The sequence below is a fragment of the Pleurodeles waltl genome, chromosome 6 (assembly GCF_031143425.1).
Source record: "Pleurodeles waltl isolate 20211129_DDA chromosome 6, aPleWal1.hap1.20221129, whole genome shotgun sequence".
Taxonomy (NCBI): domain Eukaryota; kingdom Metazoa; phylum Chordata; class Amphibia; order Caudata; family Salamandridae; genus Pleurodeles; species Pleurodeles waltl.
In genome coordinates, this window is record NC_090445.1 from 1251803887 (window position 1) to 1251830495 (window position 26609).

Genomic DNA, 26609 nt, shown 5'->3' on the forward strand with positions numbered 1-26609 from the left:
CAATACATTGCAGCAGTTTAGATATTCAGGGGTGTGTCATATTCACTTGAATACAGTACAGCCCTGCAATTACCCCGTGCCCTCACAGATTTGTTCTCCCTGCACCAACACAGGCATTGTTGCAGCATGATGACGGATGCCTGCCTTGAAAGGATGATTTGTTCATGTGCAGAGAGGTGTCTTTTCCTGCACATGTACAAGCTATTTTTGTGGAGATGACATTTCACAGGCAAGGCAATGAGACAATGAGGAAGGGAATCATTTTGGCCAGAGACACCACCCTGACACCACCCCTGGGGTGGTATTGACTTTAGTCCTAGTCTCTGATGTCTACGTTGTTTTGGTGCAGGGGCTTTGACAATTTCCAATCGGTGGTGTAATGGCACAGCCACACTATCTGCATGTGACTACCAGGCAATGTGGTGCATATTTACATGGTGATGTTTAGCCATAGTGAGTGGTCTATGTTGAAGTTGTGTATATGTTGGACTGCATAGTACAACCAAAGCGTTGGTACATTTGAGGCTTGGGTGAGGATGGTGCATCTTGATTCAGGGCCTATGTGTCACGATGCAACCCTTCAGCATGCATTGAGGGTGTCCTCTGTGCCTCCCCCTCCTGCCATTAGTGGAGTCCCAGATATTACCTCCTGCAACTTACCCTGCATTTGTGGTGCTTCCTGGTAGTCTGCGCTGTCCTGTCCTGCGATTCTAGTGACCAGCTCCTCCAGGATGACCGCTGCAACCATTTCCTCCAGCTCATCCAGGTCCTCTTGTGGTGCAGGATTTCCACCTCCAACCTGCAGTGCTGCCTTACGATTCCTGGCGAGCTTCTTCTTAGTCCTGTGCTTACAATCGTGCCAGTGCTTTTTGCACTCAGTGACAGGCCTCCTCATCTCTGTGATGCTGTTGATTTTGTCCACTATTTGCTGCAATATTGCCTCTCTGCTACCAACTGGCAATTTGGAGGAGACGAAGAGCTGATGTTGCTGCTCTGTAACCTCTCTGACCACGATGTCATTCTCCTTCACGCTAAAGCGACACTTGCGCTTTCTCTTCTCCTTCTCCTGGGACTTTTCTGGACCCTTCTGGCTGGTACTTGAGTGATTGGGGTTTTTCTGGGGTCCCTGCTGGCCTGATGAATCCATCTTCTCTTGCAATTGTACTCTTTCCTCCTTGTGCATTTTGTTTTGATGTTAATGCGGTAAACAAAAGGCCGCTAACCCTTTTGTGACATGTTTACTTGCCGTTAAAATGGTATAGCGCCACTTTTGCAGCATTAACTTAATTTTTCCTTTCAGCATATTGCAGATGATAGCATCTTTTTTTTTAACGCTAACCATTCCTCAGCACCATCCTACGTCATTTCACAAATATGGCGCTAAGGAATTACGCCAGCATCCGTTAAAAAAATGATGCACAATTGCACTACCACAGTTGTGCGTCATTTTTCATAAATGTAACCCTAAATGTGCAGGGTCTCAATTTTCCTTTTAACAGGAAATCAGTGCTTCACATGAAAAAACTCCAGCGTAGTGCTATTACAAGAGAGGCACCTCCTACTCAATGACGTCATATGGACTAAATACATAGAGATACCGAGGGGAGAGTTTAGTAATTAATGAGACTATTGTTGGCAAAGCTGTGAAAACACTGTTGGTATATTGCCCAAATGAAAGGAACAGTTGCAGGCAGAGGAGCAGATATATAGATCTAGGGGATGTTCCCGCAGGTTTCAGAGGGTCTGGTACTCCTGGAGGACAACAGTGGCCAGTGACTGAGGGGGGGTCGTCCTTTCAGTGGAAGGCCCTCAGAGGACCCCTGGTGAAGACGGTTTTGGGCACTGTGGCTAGGCTGCCTGCCTAGGCCACCATAGATGACAACATCCCTGACTGGATTGTCTGATCTCCAATGGAGAGTTGTCAATGTTAGAAGATGGAGTGGTAGGATACCTGGGTATTAAACATGGAAACTTGTTTTGATGCTGTCTATTGGGAGGTGGAGGGGCACGGAAATTAGAGTGGAAGTTAAGGGACTGTTTCTACTTGGTGTTAGTATGGCTAGCCTGTTGGTCATGTGTTATATACTCACTATTGATGTATTGAGTGCGCTAAGCTGATAAATGCCAATAAATAGGGTTTTTAAAAAACCTATTCTATTCTTGGCTCATTCCATATATAGAACATCATTTGTTTGACAATCTGATAGTAAGGAGTGACTTTAATGTAGATCTTGAACCCAGTATAGATAGATTACACTCTTCCTGGAAGACTTTAAATTGGTCATGATGACATGAAATTAGTAAACTTATGGTGAACACAACACATGGGAGGAAGGGATGAGGTACTGGGTTTTTCAGAACCGGTACTGATCCGGTAACCCAGTGGTGCCAGGGTACACCCAAAGACCTCGGGTACTTTCCTGATTCAGACCACAGAAACTCAGAGTCTTCCAGGTGAAGTCAAAGATCGAATTTATTGGCTGCAACCAAGTAACAAGCGTCCTAGAAGTACAACAACACGGTTTGTATGTTCTCAGGAGACTGTGTTTCAATGCAAAGTCAGGTTTCCTTATATACAGTTTTTTAAGCTTCAGGCAAACATTCTTGACATTTTGGTTGGTCATTCACATGTTTTCACTACAAAGGAAAAAACAGTGTCATGATGAAACCTCATATTTCATGTCATCCAACCCATAATAAATTACCCGGCAAGGCCTAGTATTTTACATCAGATAAGTGTGACCCCCAATAAAAACGGGCACCTACCCCTCGTAAAGTAAGAAGAAGAAAAGAGCAGGTGCAGGTGTGAGCAAGATTAGGCAGGGTGTGTGAGCGATAATAAGGGTTTTATGGCATGGTGTGCCTTGATGTTATCTGATTCGGCCACTGGGAGAGGGACTGACCAAACAGGTTTGGCCTGAGGCAATGGTTCCAGCTTGCCCAGGTCAGAGAAAAGTCAATCAAGGTGTACGTGTCCTTGGAATCAAATCTGACTGTATTATAAGCCTATGTGAGGGCAACTTTTAAAAATGGCTGCCGTGTACAAAATGGGAGCCACGAGTGCAGGACGAAAATGGCGATTTCGAGGTGAAAACGCTGCTGGAATTGAGCGAAAATGCTCATGCTTAGTGTACTAGTCATTATCAGTCTTTTGATACTAAAATCGTACTGCTGTGGCAAAGTAAATTACATGGGTCCAGAATTTTTAGAACCACAAGCCCTCCTTTTGCCCTTACATAGGCAATAAACCTATTCTCATGCTAATCTGAGTCCAGGTCTATGTTTCTAAAGTCGTTGAGATGTTGCTGTAACATCATCCTAGTATTTAGCTCGTCTCTTGGTGCAGGTTTCCTTATGCATGATGTAACACAGAGGCCACATATGGCAGGACAAAGTAAGGAATACCTCTATCTGCAGTAGGTGGCATAAGATCACACACCCAACAATTAGTGATGTTCACTACTAACTAGTGTTGATGCAGAAGCTGTACAAAAGAATTGCTTACGAATTCTGATCTTCTAACCTGCTCATGTTCAGGAAAAGGGTGAAAAGAGTGCAAAGAAACAATAGTAGGAAAAGACATAGGTTGGGAAGTGGGTGCAGAAGTCAATTGAGTAGAGAAAAAACAATCCCACCCATAAATGACAACGTCATGTTTAAAAGACACTAGAAAACACGTTATTAAGAACATATAGACAACGGGAGAAAGTAGTGACCACTATTACAAATGAAATAATAATTTTTCACAACCCTAACCAAAAAGCAAATCCTAAAATTATCTAGTAAAATTTTTAGGGCTCCTCTGCATTTCAGTAATTTTGGTATGTTCAGGTGGAACAGTGGTGACTCTCATCAATGCTCTAAGGTGAAAAGGGGGTACTCTTTCCACAGAAAATTGACTTTATTCTGCTTTTACTAAACAGAATAGTACTTTAAAACAATGCCAGCAAAACAATCAGTCTCCTAACACCTAGTCTATACAATCACACGGAAACCTCTTGTGAAACCAACTATGCCCAGAGTCCGTTCAAAAAGCCTCTCTGGCAGGCTTCTATTGTCCATCAAATTTTCTTTCGTTGTTTTCTTTCGCATGGGCCTCTCAATTCAGGCCTCTTCGTGAGAAAAGTACTGCTTAGTTGGAGTGCCCTCCTGGCAAACACCCACAGCTCACTTGAAAGTCTCAATGTCTTAAAGCAATGAACCAGTGTCTCTCCTCTGTGGCAGACACTACAAACAATGTGCTCTTCATTGATCAAGGGCACAAATCATCTCGTGCAGACCCAAGCACCATTAATTGGGAAATAGCTCAAGCTCAGCAACACTTTCAGACTCCAACACTCATTATTTAGTGTCAGAGGACGCTCAAGCTGCTCTTTCATGGGCACCACAATATAGTGCCTTTTTCCAAACTTGAAATCTCCGGTGCACTGCCCTTCTTCCGTTGGAGCAAAGAAAAGGGGGTGTGTGGCCAAAACTCAGGCCAAGGGGCTCAAGGGATTGCACACTGTCAGAGGTTACCAGCACATGACAGGTAGAGAAATGAAACCTCAAAACAGCTCTGCCATCAACAACAGGAATCCTTCTCTTTAGCTCTTTTACACTGAAACTTTGGTTTTGTGATGTCCAACGCCGTCTGATGGAGCAAGTACGATACCATGCGCTGGCGATCGCTGTCCAGCTTTGCTACTTTCTGGGTGCTGAGACTGTAGGGCCAAAACATCCGTCTTTCATCTGTAGCTGTCACTGATGGGAATTAGGCTTAAATCAATGTCCTGCAGGTTATTATGACTTGATACCCGCAGAATCTAGTGACGTAGGAAATGTGCCACAGTTGTTAGTTCCCTTCAATTTAGTACAAAAACAGTTCATGGTTTTTAACAAGGGGACTGCAAGCAGGTGGTCTGCAATCTTCAAAGGAGTAGCCATACACCATGGGCATAAAATACAAAGACAAAGGCAGAAGGGCAAAACATGGTCTCTAGCATCTTTAATTGGGTTCTCTCCATTATTCTCTGCCATCTATAGCTACATGAGAATTCTATCTGAATGGATTTCCTCACACAGTGGCATTGTCTAATGGGGTAAACACATATTTTCCTCAATGATTAAGTCTAGGTGTTCCTCCTTATCTTAGAACATCTCAATAGAGAAATCACATGATACCGATTATCAGGGACATGTAGAAACCTTCCTTTAAAAACTGTGCATCAGGTGCACTATGCAATACACAGGCTAATAGTCAAATGTGCAAACAAAAAGACAAGAACTAGAGGGTCCTGATATTTGCATGATTAGGACACATCTGATCCCACCAAAAATTAAAGTAGCAGGAACAGAAGGGAACCGAAAACCAAATTAAAATAGACATTGAAAATTCGTCATGTTCAAAAAGGTAAACATAAGATATCTCCTATTGAGATGGAAAACTTGTCTTACTATAATATTGAGTCAGTTAACCAGTCTATCGCTACCCTGACAGTCAGGCTGGAAAACATTGAAGCAGGCCTAAGGCAAATTCTTGAAAACCAGTCTGGTCATACCAAAGGGAATTATACATAACATGGGGGTCCCTGGTACATCACTGCAGTCTGGAAATGTGAACCTGAACAATACATCAATAATAATAAAAGGTCTGACTGGTGAAAGGAATTTGAAAAAGAGAAATGGGACTAGGACATAGCTAAAATCTCAATAACTAAGCATGATGCGACATTGGTCAGGGGAAGTAACAAAAGAAAAAATCTATAGGAAGAACAAAAAAATTATTTGGGTGATAGTCAGGCATGTGACACAACATCGAGAGTACGGGTGATACACAAAGGCCAAAGTTACACAAATTTTAACTCTACCGTTGGTGACTACACCATATACGGTACTTCTAGCTAATGTTTCAGTTCCTTCTTCAGGAAAAAATGAAAACCTGGTTTTCTTTTAAGGAACAAAAGCCATATGCTACTTAGGAAACAGAACATCATTAACTAATGTAATATAGAAATTAGGCCACCTTGAGTCACAGATCTATAATTTCATCCTTAGGTCCAATCAAGGCTACATAAATGTAGGGCTGCCTGTTCCTTTAAGGGAAGGGGCAGTAACGTGAGTAACTGCAGGTGACACACTTTGATCCTGTATATCTCTTTTTATTTTCCTTCAATACCATTATAGCCAAATAGACATGCACTGGTGAAGTGTTGTCTCTTATGTTCACAGCATGAAATATCATTATCTGTGGAATTTAGTAACCAGAACAAGTTCAACCAACGGTTGCGTAGCGATGGGCATCGTCATGACCATCCCCTCACAACACAGGGGAGCTTGTAATAGCATCAAAAGCAGCAACAAACATGCAAAAAAAACAAATAAAAAATAATAAAAACACACAAAACGTCAAGCTATCAGATATACTTGCTGAGTATCAAGCACAAAAAGCATAGACAAAACAATAGCATGTGTGAATAAGCGGTGACACACAACACCATGTCATGTACTTTATGCACTGTAAACCTGCAGCCCAAAACCCAATATTTGGGCCTGTTTAATTTGTCAGGTTTAAAATCCTTACCCTCCTTTTGACAGTAGATCACCAGGCAATGGAAATCTGCTGTCAAATATAACTTTACTGTTTCTCTTCTAACATACAGGACCAGCAAGAACAATTCATGATAGGACCAAATACATGAAAATAAATTTCCATTACTTAACTGTTACCCTCTTGTCAGTTACTTCGCAACATCAAGCCACCTTAGTTTTACCTTTCTAAAAGTAAAAATTGTTACACTGACACTCCATATTAATTTGGCACCTACAATTTCCACTGTGAAAAAATAAGTCTTAATTGGTAAATCGTTCTCATTAAGGCATGTAGCCTTCAAAATTTTAGAAAAGGCCTGCATCTTATTTTCTGTCTAAGACTTAATGCAACACTTCGTTTTCTGTCAAATAAAAGCAACTAGCAGGCATCATTTTATTTTTTTAGAGCGGAGACACAAATGTATCACTTCTGCAGAGCATTTAACATGATGTTGGGACTTTCGAAGAAACCCCTTTTTTTATATTTTCCCTTTGGAATTAAGTTCTTTAATTGTATTGATGTTCTTCTGGAGAAACCAGAAATCCCACTTTTAGAGGCTTGTAGGGTCATTCTGCATTTCACAGAGACAAGGCCCTAATTTAAAAGGTCACAAGTGTCAACATGACAGCCTCCTCCATTGTTTATGGGAAAACTAAAGATAGTATCTCAGGAGCGTGACTTGAGCCAGCCTCTGTAGCTCTCCTAGCTTCTGCCACTCTGAATCTGTCAAAGACAGTAGGCCTTCCTGTTTTCCTTCTAACCTGCAATAATTCACTCTATTTAAAAAAATAAAAAAAAATCCTTTTTAGGCGCTAAAAAAATGTATCTCTATTTCCAGATTATTAAACTACATTTACTATGAATAATTCACAAACCTTAATAACACACATACCAGTTGTTAGAATAAATGCTTGTTGCAATCCCATGCAATGGTACATATTTCATCAACCTCGAATGAATGAACGTCTCAGTAGGCCCAGCTGAAGTTAGAACCTTCAACCTTGATATTAAAACAAGCCTTTGTACTGGCACATTGACTCATTGAATCATAAGAAGGCACAACCTGCAAATATATATCAAACCTAAATGTATGCATTTACTGAAGCCTGAGACACTTTAAAAAGTACTCTGAATGAAAGAAAATGCAGTTTAAACAGTGCTTTTGCCCAAAATCGACTTTGATATTTTAGGCATTAAAAATCAATATCCTACAATTTTCTTGCATAATATGCATTACCAGAATGTCTATTACACAATCCGTGAGTCAGCCATTGAAAATATTAACTTATACTTTATAGAAATGAGCTTGTTTGCTCCTGCACCAAGGGAAAATTGCACATACAAATGTCATTTTAGCGGTGCAACATAACTTAAATTAAATTTTAATGCTAGGAGGTCATAGTATAGGTATTAAGCTTTATAAATATTAAAAAACGATTTGGAAAGGCACTTATTTTTTAAATAATTTTTCCATAATTAATAATTTTCTTTAAAAAAAAAAAAAAAAAAAATTATTCTTTTTTTTGGTGATAATTCCACATATAAAAGCAAGCTGCATCCCTTGCCTATTATTTGGGATACATTAACTCACAAGCCTAAGCGCATAAGCCTAACTTGAAATGCGTCACATTTTTGCGCCACTTTCATTTAAAAGGAAGGTTATGCAAAATTCCACCCGTGTTTAACTGGGAAAGTGCTGGCTGAATTGAACATTCCTATCAAATATACTGCAGCTGAAAAGTTTGCCTGTGAACATCTAATACAATGCATCTAAGAAAAATGCTGTAAATTTATTTATTTTTTTGCAAAAATAGATAATTTCGTTTTTTTTTTGGGGCCCTATTTATATCTATTGAATGTGTTTTCTAATTTATTAAGTATTTAACGGCAGTTTTGTATATGTGCACAATTGCTCATTCTATAAATTAAAGAGCAACATATAGCTATGTTAGCACATCACATGGTTCATTTCTGGATTTTTTCTAAGTTTCTACTTAATATTAATTAACCAACATTTTACTTAACAAAGTGAAAACATCAAGAAGACCCACAAACACACATTGAGCTCATTTCAGATATAAACAGAAAACACTCAGGACACACAATACAGCGCGCTTTAGCCATTTTCATAAATAGCGCCGTCGCAATTTACTTACAGAACCGTTTGCAGATCCTAGTTGTAAGTCATATTTACAAGAGAAAAGAAAACTTTACTCAATAGTGTTCCAAAAAACTGCAAAAACAGCCTCACAGACATTTATTTCCAAGAATAGCGGACCCATACTTTATTAAACGTGATGGGGCCCACTCCGTGCTTCACATATAGTTCATAGGTTGGAGTTCCAATCGGAGGAACCGGACATGAGTCCTCCAACCGGGAGTCCCTTTTACAACCAAGACAAAACAAATTTCCAAGTCTGCTAAGACCAGGCATCTTCGCTCACTAGTCTAGCTTCAAACTTCAAAGGATTATCGTTTACGATAGTCTCGTGAATACACGAGTCCTTCGGCTTTGGTACTTGCAAGTTCCAAATCAAAGTGATCCCGAAGGGATACCAAACCAAATGTCCAACTAAGGACCAAACCAAGTGTCCAACTAAGGACTGGGAGACGCTCCACTTATACTTAACTGAAAATATCGATGACGTCACCAGAAGACTCGTCTTATCGTTTCGCTCTACCAAACATCAAGGGTCCAAATCAGGGCGATAGCCAGGGCAGCAGTCCTTCGTAGCCATCGGGAAGCGGGGAACCTCGCAGCAAAGACTTTCGGACCACGTCGACATGCAGGGGTCGATGAAGTGGCGGCCTTCCTCCAGAATTTTCACACGAAGCTCCCCACGGACCTCAGGCTTGGACCGGTACCGCTGGTATCGCCCTACGTTGGGCGCCAACTGAGGTACTGGGTTTTTCAGAACCGGTACTGATCCGGTAACCCAGTGGTGCCAGGGTACACCCAAAGACCTCGGGTACTTTCCTGATTCAGACCACAGAAACTCAGAGTCTTCTAGGTGAAGTCAAAGATCGAATTTATTGGCTGCAACCAAGTAACAAGCGTCCTAGAAGTACAACAGCACGGTTTGTATGTTCTCAGTAGACTGTGTTTCAATGCAAAGTCAGGTTTCCTTATATACAGTTTTTTAAGCTTCAGGCAAACATTCTTGACATTTTGGTTAGTCATTCACATGTTTTCACTACAAAGGAAAAAACAGTGTCATGATGAAACCTCATATTTCATGTCATCCAACCCATAATAAATTACCCGGCAAGGCCTAGTATTTTACATCAGATAAGTATGGACCCCCAATAAAAACGGGCACCTCCCCCTCATAAAGTAAAAAGAAGAAAAGAGCAGGTGCAGGTGTGAGCAAGATTAGGCAGGGTGTGTGAGCGATAGTAAGGGTTTTATGGCATGGTGTGCCTTGATGTTATCTGATTCGGCCACTGGGAGAGGGACTGACCAAACAGGTTTGGCCTGAGGCAATGGTTCCAGCTTGCCCCGGTCAGAGAAAAGTCAATCAAGGTGTACGTGTCCTTGGAATCAAATCTGACTGTATTATAAGCCTATGTGAGGGCAACTTTTAAAAATGGCTGCCGTGTATAAAATGGGAGCCACGAGTGCAGGACGAAAATGGCGATTTCGAGGTGAAAACGCTGCTGGAATTGAGCGAAAATGCTCATGCTTAGTGTACTAGTCATTATCGGTCTTTTGATACTAAAATCGTACTGCTGTGGCAAAGTAAATTACATGGGTCCAGAATTTTTAGAACTACAGGGATTACACATTTTACTCTAACATCCACAGATCACTCTTGCACCTTGACTATATGTTCATCCCCACTTCTGTATACTCTCGAGGCAGTGCTTTCAGAATAGGTACACATCTTTTTAGGGTCAAGCGCCAAAGTGCTCTGGTCCCTGTTGTAATCTCTCTGTGGGATTTAACTATGCCCACCACACGTCCATCACTTTTGTTGGTTCATGGGATTGTCTTTTAAAATATGAGAGTGTCCTCTCTTCCTCAGTATTCGCTTTGTCAATGGAGACACTTGTTCAGCATGTAATGACCAATCCAAAGATAACAGGTCTAGAAACAAGGGATGGATCAGTGAAAATGTCCCTCTATGCAGATGAAATTATTTGTTTTTTTACTATTCCTTCCACTTCCCTTCTGGCTCTGATGAGAGAACTGGACCCAGTCCCACTTGTAGCAGTTATGGGCTATAGCTAGCTTTGATGGGATTCAGTTATCCAGGATTGACTATCCCCACCAGTAGGAGAGATATATTTTAGAGCAATGCACCTCTGCTCCTTTACACTCTATTTAAAGAGCTTTATTAATTGGATAGACTGAAGATATTGTGGATGGGTAACATTAACTTAATTGAGATTAACTTTATATTACATTTGCTTTATCTTTTTTGATCCTTAACTGTGATAGCCCCCTTGAGATTTTGAAATCTATCCAAAAAAAATGTGGGCTTTCATATGGAATAACACGCATAGTCAAAACTCTCTTAATAAGGAGCCCTACAAAAGGTGGCCTGGGAGTCCCCAATATATTAGCCATCCAGCTGTCGCTGGCTCTAGTTTGATGCTTTCTGGATGCAGACAGGCCCTGGTGCCTAATGTAGAAGGAGCACAGAAAGCTCCCTCTTCACCAGTTGTTCCTCCCTGGGCCTGCCGCTTTCTGGGCACTCTGATGTGACTTTAATATATTGGAATAAGGCAGTCTGGATGAGAGGGATAACAACCTTTCCTTCACCCAATGACCCTTGGCAGTAGAAAACCTGGAATTCAAATAGGGCATAACTGATAAAGAATATCTTTCATGGGAGAAAGGTGATCTGTTGTGCCTTGGCCAACTATATGCAAAGGCAACACACAAGTCCAGAGATCAATGCACCAAAGATTTATTGTAGAGATTTATTGAGTAATACAACTCTTGTAGTGGGCTAGACAACACAAAATGTGGGAAAAATGGGCAAAGAAACTACAAGGGTAGAAGATGTGTTTTCAGATGGGGATACCAACAAAGTGCTGTTCCAACTGCATAGACCATTGGACAAGAACACTACCATATAACAGCTGACATATACGAAAAATGAATGGGGGTCCTTGACCTCAAATTGACAGAGGCAGATTGGGGTTTTATTTACAAGAGCGCAGGAAAATCCTCTATATGCCTTCAGCATAGAGCTAATGCTGTCAAGTTTATGCAGAGTTGGTATTTGACTCTGGTTTGCCTGAGAGCCAAAACTGCTAGCTTAGATATCTGTTGGAGAGGGTGTGAGATGAGAGGGACCTACATGCATAGGTGGTGGGCCTGCTCAAGGGTTCACTTAATCTGGAAACAGATTTTGAGGACTTTTAAAATGGAAAAGTCCTCTGCATGGTAAGAGATGTGTATACATGCCCTGAGTGCCCAACTGTACTGTTGTCTGGATCCCTCATGATATTTTTTTATAGGCAATCATATATCATGGGTGTGCACCATGACGTAGGCCCGTCTCAAGCATTAGGGTCTTGTTGAACCAGGAGGGGTGCCCAAAGCTCTACCTTCATAGTGGTGGAAGATTACCGCCTTAACCCGGAGCTAGGCAGCACAAGTGTGGTGTTTGCAACGTACCGTGTAGTGATCAGCAGTAATGCACAGGACCTTTTTACCATGTGTCACTGGAGTGAGGCCTACAGGTTTGTTCACCTTCTTAAAGTTCCACTGGTGTGTGCTTAACTCACCCTTGGCCTACATCAGGTACATTGCGGGGTGCTGTGCAGTGCAGGATTAGTGACTGGGAAAGGTACAGCACAAGGACGGAGCACTACTGTGCAGTGCTTGTGTGAATAAAGAATGTGTTGTAGGTATGTGTGCTTGTGTGGAGTAAAATGCATGAAGGGGGAAGTTTTGTGCAGCATGCAGATTGAGTGTGTGCAGTGAATGCATGGGTACGTGTAAGAGTACACTGCAAGGAGGAACAGTACCGGACTAAAAGTATGCTGTGAAAGTACACTAAATGAGTGTGCCTGCAATGGTACATTGTACAAAGGATACTGGATTCTATTTTGGGAAGCCCAGGCCTGCCTAGTAAAGACATGAAGAAGAAAGGAATTCCCCCAGATAGATTTGTGTATTGCTGCATTCCTATGAGATGGGTGGGGACACACTGGAGGGAAAAGGGCAAGACTCCCTTTACATTTCAAAAGCCTGCTCTTTGATTCAGTGATGGATCACAAGAAAGGGGCCTGGACACATCTCAGGAAGGAAGAATGGGGATGATAAGTGTTAGAAATGGGGTTTCTGGTTTGTTAGGGTATGCACCTAAGCCAGGCAGAACCCACCCACTCTAGTCAGGGCGAGGGAGGTACACACTTACGATAACCCCTGCTCATGCCCTTGGTAGCTTGGCATGAGCAGTCAGGCCTATCCCAGAGGCAATGTGTAAAGATTCTGCACAACACGCACAACACACGTGACACACTATCCCCACCACAAACGAAACACAACACCAAGTTATATAAAAATAAACTGTTTTTGTACACAACATTAGTAGACCAAACATAACATGTCAGTAATACTCTGAAACCAAAGTAGGTATCAGAACATTACACACTACTATTACTCTGCGAAAGCCAGCAGTAGTCAACTAAACAGATAGGTTACTGATTATTCTGCAACCTAAGTAGTAATCAGGAAAGCATTGCTAAATGACTGTACATGTCATAATACACATATATCACCATGAATGCATAGGGTAACTGTAATCACATTATCAACAATGCACATACCCTAGTAATCATACCATCTTAAATGCCCGTACAAGGAACATTAGAGAGCACAAGGGCACATCAGTAAAAACATATCATACATGCATGGGTCATAAGAAACACATACCATCCTCATTGCCCATGTCAGGAACACAGATCATACTGCACCATTGTGCACTTAAAAATACCATGGTTCCCAGAGGAGCTTAGATCAGCCTAATAGCTAGGGATGCCATGCCCCAGGTGACAACAGGGACGTCTGTGCCCCGATCCTGGAGTCCTCTCACTCCGATCGTTGTCGGGCACAGACTGGCTCTCAGCGGGATCGGGCCTCCATTGAGACCTCCTCCCGGCCTTCAAAACTCTGCCCTCAATTAAGGCTCTCACCCTTGATCCCCGAATGCTGCCAGGGGTGGGGCTGAACACAAAGAGAGCCCCCCCCCAGAAAGGGAGGTGACCCTAATCCTCACACAGGGACCACCTTCCAAACAAGAGACTCCTGGCTCGGGGGCGAACTCTGGCCATGTGGCCACAATCCTGTGATCCTGCCCAGCAGCACGTCTGTCTACTGCGGTCAAGGGGTGGGAGACAAACGGCCCGGCTCAGTTTTCCGGGGGATGGGGAAGGTCTCCCGTGGTCTTGTCTCATACTCCAACGTGAAAGGGAGGGGGGCTGTGCTGAGAGCCCTCCTTAGTTCTGTGCCTCTCTTGCCCCCAAAGTCTGGCATGCCCGCACCCGATACTGGTGTGCAAGCTCCTCCAGTCAGCTGACCTGGGCCACGGCAGGGATCACACCAAGGCAGGTGCCAGCTTATGCCCCGGGGGCACTCCTCAAGGTGCCCCAGTCCACTGGAGGCAAAACAACAACGTGATCCCTCTGTTCTTTGTTTGCGTGTGCCCCAGGGGCCCATTAGGGAGTGCGTTTCAAATGCGGTATTGTGTCCCGGGTCGCATCAGTGATTTTCCCCTCAGGGAGACAAGGAAAAGCACTCTCAAAGTGTGATAAAGGAATCAAGAGGAGCGTTACTACATGCGCTTCAGCAAATAAAGGAAAGCGCACCTCAAGCTCTTTGCTCCATTCCAGGAGCCTTCCGATATAGCGGTGTCCTCGCACTGGAAAACAAGTAATTACAGGGTGCAGGGGCCACAGCACCCAGACCCTGTGGACTCAAGCGGAAGCACAGTGCTGGAGGGCTCAACAGCAGGCCAGCATAAGGGGGATGCAGTCCGGCAGTTCACCCTAGTGACCCAGCAGGTCACAGGTGAGCACAGCAGCAGCAGTCCAAGGCAGTTCGTGGTGAATCCCTACATCAAAACCCCCCTGTACGTATACTCAGTTTTGCACAGCACTTGCAAAGAGGGGAAGAAGAGGTTCCAACCAGATACAATGGGTTCTTAAAGTGTCCCCTTTCCTCCAGCACAGGTGCCAGACATAAGCTGGGGGTAAACAAACCCTCTGTGTGAGGCTAGGGCACAGCCTCTACAAATGCAGGTGTGCCCCGCCTCTCCTTCTCTCAGCCCCGGATGACCGCTCAATATGCACATGCGCCTCTATGACACTTCCACCTCCCTGTGTACAGTATGCACAAGCCCAGGTGACACTCTGCCCCAGATGTGGATTGGAGTCAAGCTGCAAACCACCAGAGTCGTAAGCACAGAGAAATGCTCACTTTCTAGAAGTGGCATTTCTATAATGGTAATAAAAAATCCACCTACACCAGTAAGCAGCATTTCTAACTACCATTACAACCATACCAAACATGCCTATGCTACCCCTCACAAATCAGACAATTCCCCCTAGACATAAGGCAGGGCATTTCCAATGCAATCCTATGAGTAAGGCAGCACTCACAGCAGTGAGAAACCAAATAGGCTGTTTGTCACTACTAGGACAGGCCACACAACCAGACACATGTCCTGCCTCTTACATACATAGCACCCTTTTCATACGGCTAGCTAGGGCCTACCTTAGTAATGACTTATATGTAGTAAAAGGGGTGTTCCAGGCCTGGCAAGTACATTTAGATGGCAGGTCTCTGTGGCAGTAAACTGCGTACAGTGGCTCTGTGCTAGCGGGCCTGAGACAGATTTGAAAGGCTACTTCTCTGGGTGGCGCAAGCAGCACTGCAGGCCCACTAGCAGCATTTCATTTACAAACCCTGGGCATAGTGATGCCACTGTACAAATGACTTACAGGTAAATTAAATGTGCCACTTAGGTGTAAGCCAATCATACCAACTTTAGAAGGGAGAGTACCTGCACTTCAGCACTGAACAGCAGTGATAAAGTGCTCAGTGTCCTAGAGCCAACAGCAAGAGGTCAGAAGAAATAGGGGGAAGGAGGCAAAATGTTTGGAGATGAAACTGCAAAAAGGACCAAGTCCAAAAATATGAAAATCATAAAGATTAGGACTGGGGGTATGGGTAAACCTTTTGTTGCACATATCACTGTGGCTGACACTCAGGTGTGAAATCTGGTAATTTCCATGAATTGTGTTGTGAACAATCAGCTTTGGAGATGTGCTTGCTGCTGGTAGACCTCTTTCATGACAGAATATGAAAAGGAGAAGTTCCCATTTCAAAAGAAGGAGAACCCCAGCATAAAACATTAAAGACCCAGACCCTAAAACACATTTTGTGTCTGGAAAAGGACTAAAAGAAGAGGAGGTTGAGTCCCCAAAAAATTGTCATCTGCAAAACAGTCAGATGGGCTAAGTGAGAAGGGGAAGCTATGCAAGACTTCTGCCTGTGACCAGGACTGAGGTCCAAGGCCTGCTAGTCTCCATACTGGGTGAATGAAAACCACCCAGAAAAACCCAGACCACCTAATCTGAAGCCTGGAGCACCAGCACCTGCCTGCTTGCCAAGACGAGTGTTCTCTGTGAGGTAGAGAAGAGCACTGGAAGGAGCGTGGTCCAGTGGGGACCACTAATGTGAGAACTCCCTGTGCAAAGCGTGTACTGATCAAGCCATAGTCCATGCACAAGACTGTATTCAGCAACCCTCTTCTGCTAGTAGAGGGTCGCCATTGACTCAGCCAAGTATTGAGGGCCAAGACCACACAGCCTTGTTGTGGTGATCCCATTTACCAGAGGGGGTCCACCGGTGAAGAAGTTGTGTGACCAGCATGCCAGGACTTGTGAACCCCTGAGCGGTGACCCTGTATGCAAGGAGGGGCTGCCGCAGTGAGGGTAATCTCACCTGAGGAGTCTATGCTTCATCCAGAAGGTACCACAGCAGCCCTGTGTGCCAGGAGGAGCTGCTGGAACCAAATCATCATAGAAGTCAGCCATCGCTCAGGACTGGAGTGAGGCTGTGAACAGGGAGTCTTGTCACGCCAAATAATCTGCCTTGACTGTTCCCTATGGACCAAGAGGATGCCAAGGAGGATGATGCTAATTTGAGGAACTCCAGTCAGGAGCTGAAAGACTGAATTTCCCCTCACCCTCTTTGGGAGAACTTGACTTACTGCATCACTGTTAGATAGAAGCTGCTCTGATCACTGGGAGAAATTTCATGCCACTCCGGAGAGTGAGCCTGCACTCACCGATGCTGCTGCATGTGCCACAAGCCACCTTAATTCTCTGAGCAGGATCTAATCTTGTGAATGCCCACACTGAGGGCACCCACTGTAGAGCCAAACACTTCAGTGCTGCAGGAGCAGTTCAGCCTTGAACTAGGGCCTTTGGCACACCAGGGGATTCACTGCTGAAGGTGATGCAGCACTATAGACACTTTCAACTGAAGTCCTGAAGAGTTAAAAGGAAACTCTTGAGTATGGCCTGATAGTTTGCCTTCCCTGATGCAACCACAAGTGAATGAGGAATCACCCTAAACATGTTACACCAAGGAGGGTGGGACAGGAATTTTCCTGACAATAACTAGAGGCTCAACCTCAAAGGGGATTGTGTTATTGCACTTGAGTGTCACATCTCATTACATTTGTAGAGTCAGAAATAAAATTGTAATTTTTCTTATAAACGCAAGTATTTGACTGGACATTGATCTATTTATTGTACTGTTTGCGCTTTGAGTTATGAGTCATGTTCTTCAACCTCTATCTACATCCCCCTTGAAGGAGGCTTGACTGCTCAACCACAGCTAGCACTGAGAGTCAAGTGCAGAAGGGATACTTGGCCCAGTTGAGTGGGATCCATAGTAGGTTGGGCCCTGGGATATCAAGAGTAAACGGCCTCAACCAACATGGTTCAGCCCAGTAGCCCCTGCATGCCCAGTGGCGCTATGAAAGGGGATCTGATAGAAAACATAAAGGAGATCAGTAAAGTTACATTGCCAATGAAACACCATACAGTCTTGTTAGGTCTGGTGGATGAAGAGGGGCTAAGGGCCAGATGTAGGAAGCTGTTTGCATGGTGCAAACTGTGAAAATCACAGTTTGCGCCATGCAAACAGCCTTCTGCGATGCACATTCACAATTCGCTAGTCGGTACCGACTCGCAAATTGTGAATGCGACTCGCAAATAGGAAGGGGTGTTCCCTTCCTATTTGTGACTCGCATCGCAATGCAGAATTGCTTTGTGACTGCGAATGCGGGCGCAAAGCAATTCGCAGTTACCACCAGTGTCACACTGGTGGTTACTCATTAGCAAAAGGGAAGGGGTCCCCAGGGAACCCCTTCCCCTTTGTGAATGTTGCCAAAAAGTTTTTTCAGAGCAGGCAGTGGTCCAATGGACCACAGCCTACTCTGAAAAAACGAAACCAAATGGTTTTTTTATTTTTTTTATTTTGCAACTTGTTTTCCTTTAAGGAAAACAGGCTGCAAAATTTAAAAAAAAAAAAACTGCTTTATTTAAAAAGCAGTCACAGACATAGAGGTCTGCTGACTTCAACAGGCCACCATCCCTGTGAGTGCATGGACTCGCTGTGGGGTAGCATAATGCAACCCACCTTATTAATATTTATGAGGTGGGTCTTTGCGACCCCACAGCGAGTCGCAGACGGTGTCTGAGACACTGTTCTGCATCTGCATTTGCGATTCGGAAATTGCTACATCTGGCCCTAAATCTTTTCTCCCCGGACACTGAAAAACTGCCAACTCAATTATTACTGGTGGTTTGGCTGGTGGTGGCCCTAAGATGGCTGGACCCACAGTGCTGATGATAGGTCTGTGGTGGACAAAGGTGTGGTCTATTCATGGAATTAAAAGTGTTACATCTACTCTTAGACATACCATGTCCCAGTGTGACAAGCTATGGACTCGATCCCCTTTCACACCTATTTAAAAAGAGATATGAGAATATCCAGACCCCCAGATTTGGTGAGGGTGGTTGAGAATCAGGGACAATGTGTTTGACTAACAGTTGAGTTTTTTCAGGGGGTCACGTATTGATGCTGCAACAATTGTGCATCCTCCCAACCACTTCCTGAGGATCACTTCATTTCCTTGCCATTTGAAAGTTAGATCTGAATGTACGGCGCTGTAAATTGAATTGTCTTGGCACTGTCTGTAACCATACATTATTGTGTGAACTAAGAGTATGATCTGGCCTATGGAAAGGTTTAAACGAAGTTAATAAAAAACAAAATAAAGCTGTTAAAATATGTATTAAATGTATTAAATATGTTGGTGGTATTAATAACTACAAGAAAATGATATTCATTTCTGGACGGTACATTTTTGACTCATACTGAAATATTTCTCATTTTATTTTGCATCAGCTTTACTACCTGGAGATCTTCAATTTCGCACTTACGCTGCCTATCACTTTACCTGAGAGACACTCTGGTGCAACATCCTGCTCATCTGCTGATCAATTTCTCAGAAAACACGACATTCACTAACATTACTGAATTAATAGAAATGGAGAAGGGTGGAGGGCGGCTTTTGAACATTGACTACTACGTAGGCAGAAACATCCTAAATCTGGCTACTCTACCGCAGTTTATCACATGGATTTGGCAGAGTTGGCACCAAGATCTTAGCAACACTGGGTACAGCAGGTGCATTGGAACTGGGGTCACCTGAACCTGACAATGCTGCACCTTACTACTAAACAGCCGTCAAAGGGTTTTTGTATTTGCTTGTACCAGACGTTGGCATCATTGCTATGCAACTGAGTGGCGAACGACTAGAATAGCTGTAAACTGTTAGATGGGCGTGTTTGCATCTTGTGCTTGCCCCTTGCTACCATGGATATAACTAAACACCAATGGGCATTTTATAATGCCCTATGGCCACCTTGCACCACATTAACATTATTAGTTTTGATGTTAATGTGGCCCAACGAGGCCGAAATCCCAGCGCCATATTTACAGTGCGCCACCCTGTAACCCTTTGCGCTACATTATTCCTGTGTGAGGCATAATGTATGCAAAGGGGGTGTTCCCGGTTTGGAGAGCTGGCAAAATGGCGTAAGGAAATCTATTAGAGTTCCTTGTGCCATTTATTTGGCACTTGTAACTCCTGCTCAAGACCAGGCGTTAAAAGGGGGCTTCCAGTCTTTTGAATGGGACCCAATGTACTCTGCAGGAGTAGCACCAATATTTTGGTGCTACACCTGCAGAGTACATCAATAGCGTCTTGAGAAATGACGCTTTTGCCCCCTTCCCTGCGCCATGGTGCACCGTATTTTAAATACGGCGCATACCTGATGGCAATACAGAGATGCGAAGGGGCGCAGGGAAAGTTGCGCTGCACTCAGTGTAACGCCACTTTTCATAAATCTCTCCCCAAATGGCTGTGCTGACGTGTGAATGACAATGGCTGGAAAGTCAGTGGCTAAAGGAAGCTGACCTATTGTGCTCTATGTGTATGTTATAAAGTGAGATCAACTAAAATGTATACCATGCACTAACCGGGCAATGGGTACAGGAGCTGACCAACATCCATGCATATATTATTCACATTATTATTTTATCTTTCATACCTAAGTCTAAACATTGCTTAGGCTGTCTCTCCTAGTCCAGACCTAAAAAGGCAAGTTGCTCGCAAATATATCACTTCGATATCGGGGTCTCACTTCTCAGCATTTCTAGAGGATCACAACAGCACTGTGTTTTAAAAACGAGAAAGGTTACAAGGCTAAGGTTCACGCTTTAATATTTACTTTAAAATAGGACAGCAGTAATGTTCAAAATTTCATGAAATTCCATAGAATTTTTCCAAGTCTGCACTTTTACTGCAAATATGATTTGGTGCCATTTCCCATTTCCTATTATGGAATACTTCAAGTTAAAAAAAGTTAAGGGAAATACCAATAGGAGACTAGTTTGAGCTTAAATGACTCTTGGTGAAAACTTTTCTGTGTGGACCAGTTTCAAGCAGCAAATATTAATTGAAGTATTGCAAATAAATATTTTGGGAAATTTGTTTATTTATGTAATGCAAAGTTCAGACATTTCACAGTCAGTACTTTTACCAGCTATATCTTTGCAGTATCTTAAACATTGAAGTATACAAAACAATGATGGACAGAATGCTTCAAATAATCTGTCACTGTTGATCACTAAAACCACATCTCAGTCCATTGTTTTTTTGCACACAATGCCACCTCAATTTGGACCCAGCCATGTGCAAATCAGTCTTGATCCTCCTCCAATAGGAACAGTCTAGCCCGTGCTGCATCTCAAACATGGCAAAAGTAATGGCTCCTATGTATGAGAAGAATTGTACATTTAAAATGGCCTCACGACCTTCAATGTGAAGTTTTTTGTATGTAATGGGCATGGAATACACCGATTCCTACATTGGCAAGGGATGTAACTTGAGAATCTCATGCTACTACAGAACTTCCCGTTCATGTATGATATGTTTATTGTATATAAAGTACTACGTTACATGTTTCTAAATGTAGAGCTTTATAATCATAAAGGAGATTTATAGAAATGTACACGTTTTTACTGTGCACAGAGTGCGCGTGTAAGATTGTTTTTCTCCGATGAGTAATTTATGTGACACTCCATCTATCCTATTTAAATGCTAATTTAAAGGAATTCGACTGATGATGAAGCCTATGACTGATGAAATGAATCAGTGTGTCCACCTCTGTGACTTGGATGGAAAACATTTCTGTGAGGTCCTTGATCGAACTTTGAATTGGATTAAGTCCACAGTTTACAGCAAAGTTGTTGCATGGAAATGGAGGTGTTGATTTAAAAAAAAAAAAAACTGGAAAAAGTAGCCTCCGGTTTGAATGTCTGCAGGGAGAGCTGTACAACATCTCTGGCTCAATTCATACTGCGAGGCATGTAAGGGCTCTTTATGAATATGGCCTCCTACAAGGAATGTAAAAATGTGCACATACTGTTGCACATATATTTTTAAAACTCGACAATGTGATTGCTCTTTAGAACGTTAAAGTGCATGGCCATGGGATATGGGCAATAATTCTGTATTTTTCTGTGGAAAATTACGCTGCTGTCTGCGGGTGAAAAGGGGAGCAGAGAGTTTAGCTCGGTTAGTTTCCAAATAGCACTTTCTACCACTCACCGTAATGAGTTGCAATATAAAACAGGCATTTGCAATGCAATGTGTCTCGCATTTGCTCATGATAGACCTATTAGAGTTGTAAATTCTTAACTGGAGTTTTCTTGCCACTTAAATTGGAAATTAAAAGTAAAGCAGTTGACATAAGCGAGCTGATTCGATGCGCCTTGGCCGCCTCTCTGCACCAAACAATCTTGCCAGTAATGAAGGCAGCCTTTCACCGTGGTGCCATGGTGGCTGCGTTGGCGCCCGGCATCAATTTGTGCGCTAGCACACTCAGAGGACAGATATGTGGCATTTCATAATTGATCTGGCGCATTCCTGCTCTCTCTCTGTCATGCAGTGCAGCAAGGTGTCTTGCTGCGTTGAGTGAAATAATGACAAATATGTCCCTTTATCCGTAACTTGTAACAGTGAAAAGTCTTCCTTCATACTGGCAGAGGCTCCACCAAAGTGAATACACTTTGCTCTTTGAATATTCCATTAAAAACACATGCATCTGATCCGCGTGCGAGCCAATGACAAGATGGCCGCATGATAACGGAGCTCCGTGCATCATTGGACGAATTTCTACCGCCTGAGCTGTTTTATTTCTTCTTTCTAATGTCGTTCCACTCAAAACAACCATGGGATGTTTTGGTGAGCATTTTCATCGTTTTATGGGCTGCCTAGCATATTTCCTGATTCTTTAATTACGTTTTTCTATTTCTTCTCATGAATGCGGCCATTTTGACTATCTTTGCTCACCATTACATTATACTTTTTTGAATATTTGACTTTCTCTTTTGCGCAAGCCTGGTTTTTATTTTTTGCTGGTTCGTTAACATATTTTTGGAGTTCCTGTGTCACTTGCTTCCTTATTGAAGGCTTTTTATTTTTATATGGGCAAACTAAAGAAAAGAAAAATCTCTGTCGTATCAGTCCTCCTCAGCTGACAAACTTTCGCACTTTTTCCAATTGGACACTTCTGCTGCAGCGTCTTCTTCTTCCATCTCGAAGATGTCTTCCTCATCTTCTTCTCGCCTAAAGTTCCTCAGCATATTTCTGCATCCACTCATAAGAGGGTCAAACAGGACCCACCTTCACCAGTAAAATCTCCCTCGCCGATCTCTCTTGAACTTGTGCTTGACGAAATACGTGCATTGCGTCCTTTTATTGAAGAAACGAATTCTCGGATACAAAATCTTGATTCTAAGTGGTCTCAAATGGAAGTGAGAGTCTCTGCTTTGGAACAAAGAGTCAGCGACGTGCAGGATGAAACAAATAAAATTATTTGTTTGGAGAAGGAAGTGGCAACCTTGAAGACTCCTACGGAGGATTTGGAAAACAGAACTAGATGCAATAATCTTCGCCTTTATGGATTACCGGAGGGTCTTGAATGGAGTGACCCAATTTAATTTTTCACCTCATTCTTTCCACAGTTGGTGGGTCTGCCATCTTCTACAGTATTGAACATCCAAAGAGTGCACTGCATTGGTCATCGTTCTCCGTATTCCTCCACCTCTAAACCAAGAGGCATGATTATTTTCTTTCTTGAATTTACTGACTTATTGAGAATTCTTAACGCTGCGAAATCCAAAAAACAAATTTCTTGGCAGGGAAGTAAAATCTTCATTTCACAGGATGTGTCCAAAGCTACAGCAGACAGGAGGAAAGAGTTTTTGGATCTTCGTCCACAGCTTCGTGACTTGGGAGCTCGTTTTGGATTATTCCATCCGTGTTTGTTCAAAGTGACATATCAAAACAAGACCACTTCATTTACCTCTCCTGCAGTTCTTCGTGATTTTCTACGACTACACTCTACAAATTCTATGGAAACAGCTGGTCCTTCTACACGTTGACTATATACGTTTCTTAATTTATTATGCCCTTTCACTATTATTGCGATAGAATTGATGGTCCTTTATATGCAGTTTATACAGTATACTATATTGATGTGACTACAGACCCTTTCTTGTAAATGCATTGTTTTCTTTTCACAGGTTCCTGGTGTTCTAAAATCATTATTTTTGCTCGTAACCTTTGTCCGTTGATGTGTTCCGTTCCCTTGCTGTGCCGTCTTCAGTCTGCACCTATTGTTCATTCATCTCAGTTATGTTTCTGAAGTCGTCTTTATTTGATATGTACTGTGTCTTTTTTTTTTTCTTGACTACTTTCCATCCTTTTTCCTGATGTTTTCCCTTTACTCTTCTCTCCTTTTGTTTTTTCTGTTTTCTTTTCCCTTATATGTATTTTCATTTATTTATGGTACAAGGCCTTTCGTGTATATATATGGTTATGTGACGTAAATTCAGGGTTCTTTCTTGGAATGTCAAAGGTTTTATTAATCCAATCAAAAGGCAGAGAATTTTATCCCACTTATCTAAATATAACCCAGACTTGGTTCTTCTACAGGAGACCCATTGACGGACTCTGAAGCTCTGAAACTTAAAAAAGGCTGGGTGGGCAATGTTTTTATTTCACCTTTGTCTACAAAGAAAATCTGTGTAATTGGGCTTTGCCATAAAAAATTATCAGTTATTGTTATTTCTCAAGACTCGGATTCTGATTGTAGGTGGCTCTTTGTGAGGCTCAGTATTAATGGGATTACAATGCGTATTGGTAATATTTATGGTCCAAATAATTCAGATTATCTTTTCTGGCCCAATATTACTAAACAATGTTTGCATTATAATGATGATTTTCTTCTTATTGGAGGTGATTGCAATCAAATTCTTGATCCCTTTATAGATAGGCAATCTGTAATTAAATTTTCTCCCCATAAAATGCATAAACAATTTTAGCTGAATTTGTTAATTATTACCAGACACTTGATACTCCTGAGTCAGTCCCGACCCCCTTACAGATTGATGATTATTTAAAGAATATTCCAAACCCTAATAAGACACTGATTGATGCTACTTCACTTGAAGCAGATATTACTTCGTTAAATTTTTTTAAAGCCCTTCAATCTATAAAAAAAGGGAAAACTCCTGGTCCACATGGATTTACAGTGGGATTTTATAAACATTTTTCTGACCTGTTACTTCCTAAACTTTTTCAACTTTTCCAATTCTTCATAGGTTCTGGTTTCACAGGGGGCACATTTAAGGAAGCTTTGATTTGCCGAATTCCAAAAAACGGTAAGGATCATACTTTTTGTAAAAATTTTAGACCAATCTCTCTTCTTAATACAGATTATAAAATCTTTGCTAAATTATTAGCCCTACGTCTTGATACCATTTTACCTGCGCTGATAAGTAAGGAACAAACGGGTTTTGTCAAAGGTAGGTCTGACAATTCTAGAACATTCTTTAATGTACTCAGCAAGGCTCCCGCTCTGTCGTATTCTTTGGCTGCAATTTCCATAGATGCTGAGAAAGCGTTCGACCGGTTAGATTGGTCTTTTCTATTAAAAGCTTTAGCCTGGCATGGTTTAGGGCCTTATTTCATTTCATTTATCTCTTTGCTTTATCAATCTCCAGTGGCAACGATATCTGTAATTGAGAAATTGTCTAGATATTTTGTATTACGCCGAGGTGTATGTCAAGAGTGTTCGCTCTCTCCACTCCTATTTATTCTAGCTCTCGAGCCCTTTCTATCCAGTATTAGAAATAACATTAAAATTGAAGGTTTCCAGTATGGCGAGAAACATTTAAAATTAACGGCATATGCAGATGATATACTTTTATATATCTCAAACCCTGAGCTCTTGATTCTGTCTCTACTTTGGGAAACTTAGGATTTTTCCTTGATTTCAGATTATAAGATAAATTCGGATAGAACTGAAATCCTCCCTTTAACAAAATTTTGTTTTAAAGCATCGTTTGATATCACTGGTTTTCACTGGAATTCTTCCAAGATTAAATATTTAGGTATTTGGTTCACTTCATCCATTAAAAAGTCCATTGAAGTAAATATTTCAGAGGCTTTAGAGAAAGTTGAAAGATCGATTCTGGCTTGGAATCCCTTATTTTTATCTTGGTGGGGTTGTCTTGATTCCATTAAAATTATGATTTCTCCTAACATATTATATATCCTATCCATGATTCTGCTTCCTTTACCTGGTACCTTTTATACACAATTGGACTCCAAATTGTCTAAATTCTTCTGGAACAATAAGAAGTCTAGAATTTCTCTTAGTCATCTTCGCCATTCTAAACAGGAGGGAGGAGTCAATTTTCCTGATTTTAGATTGTATCACAAATCCTTTTGTTTGCGCCAAGCTCCCAGGTGGGTCTCCCTGTCAGACTCTAGGTTTACTCCATTATGATTGGATATTGAGTGTTCTTTTCTTTTGCCTTTTTCCCCTAGTGAGGTGGTATCCTTTTTCTATAATATTTCACTTATCTCCTCTCTGCTTCGTAAACATACTTGCTCTTTTCTACATTCTCAATTATTTACCTCCATCGGATTCTCATTCCTCTTTTCTGAATTCCCCTATTTGGCATAATTGTCTTATCACTATTAATAAAAAACCCTTATTTTGGAAATCCTGGCGACAGAGAAATATAATTTGGGTCAAGGATTTATTCTCCAAGAATACTCCACTTTCTTTTTCACAATTCCAACTTCTATTTCATTGTCCCAATTCATTTATGCCTAAATATCTTCTTCTTATTAATTTTATTCTTGATGTACTTTTTTCCTTGCCTTCCCCTTCTTCTTCTTCAGAATTAGTCTTTTCTTTGTCCTCCTTTCTTATCTCATATCCTAAGGGATCAAATATCTATAAACTTTTTCAGTCTCCTCAATTGATGCATCCTAAGTCTAAAATTGAATCTCAGTGGGAATTGGATTTGGGATGTACCTGGACTGTTTCCTTTTGGAATAAGGTGTGGCATTGATCT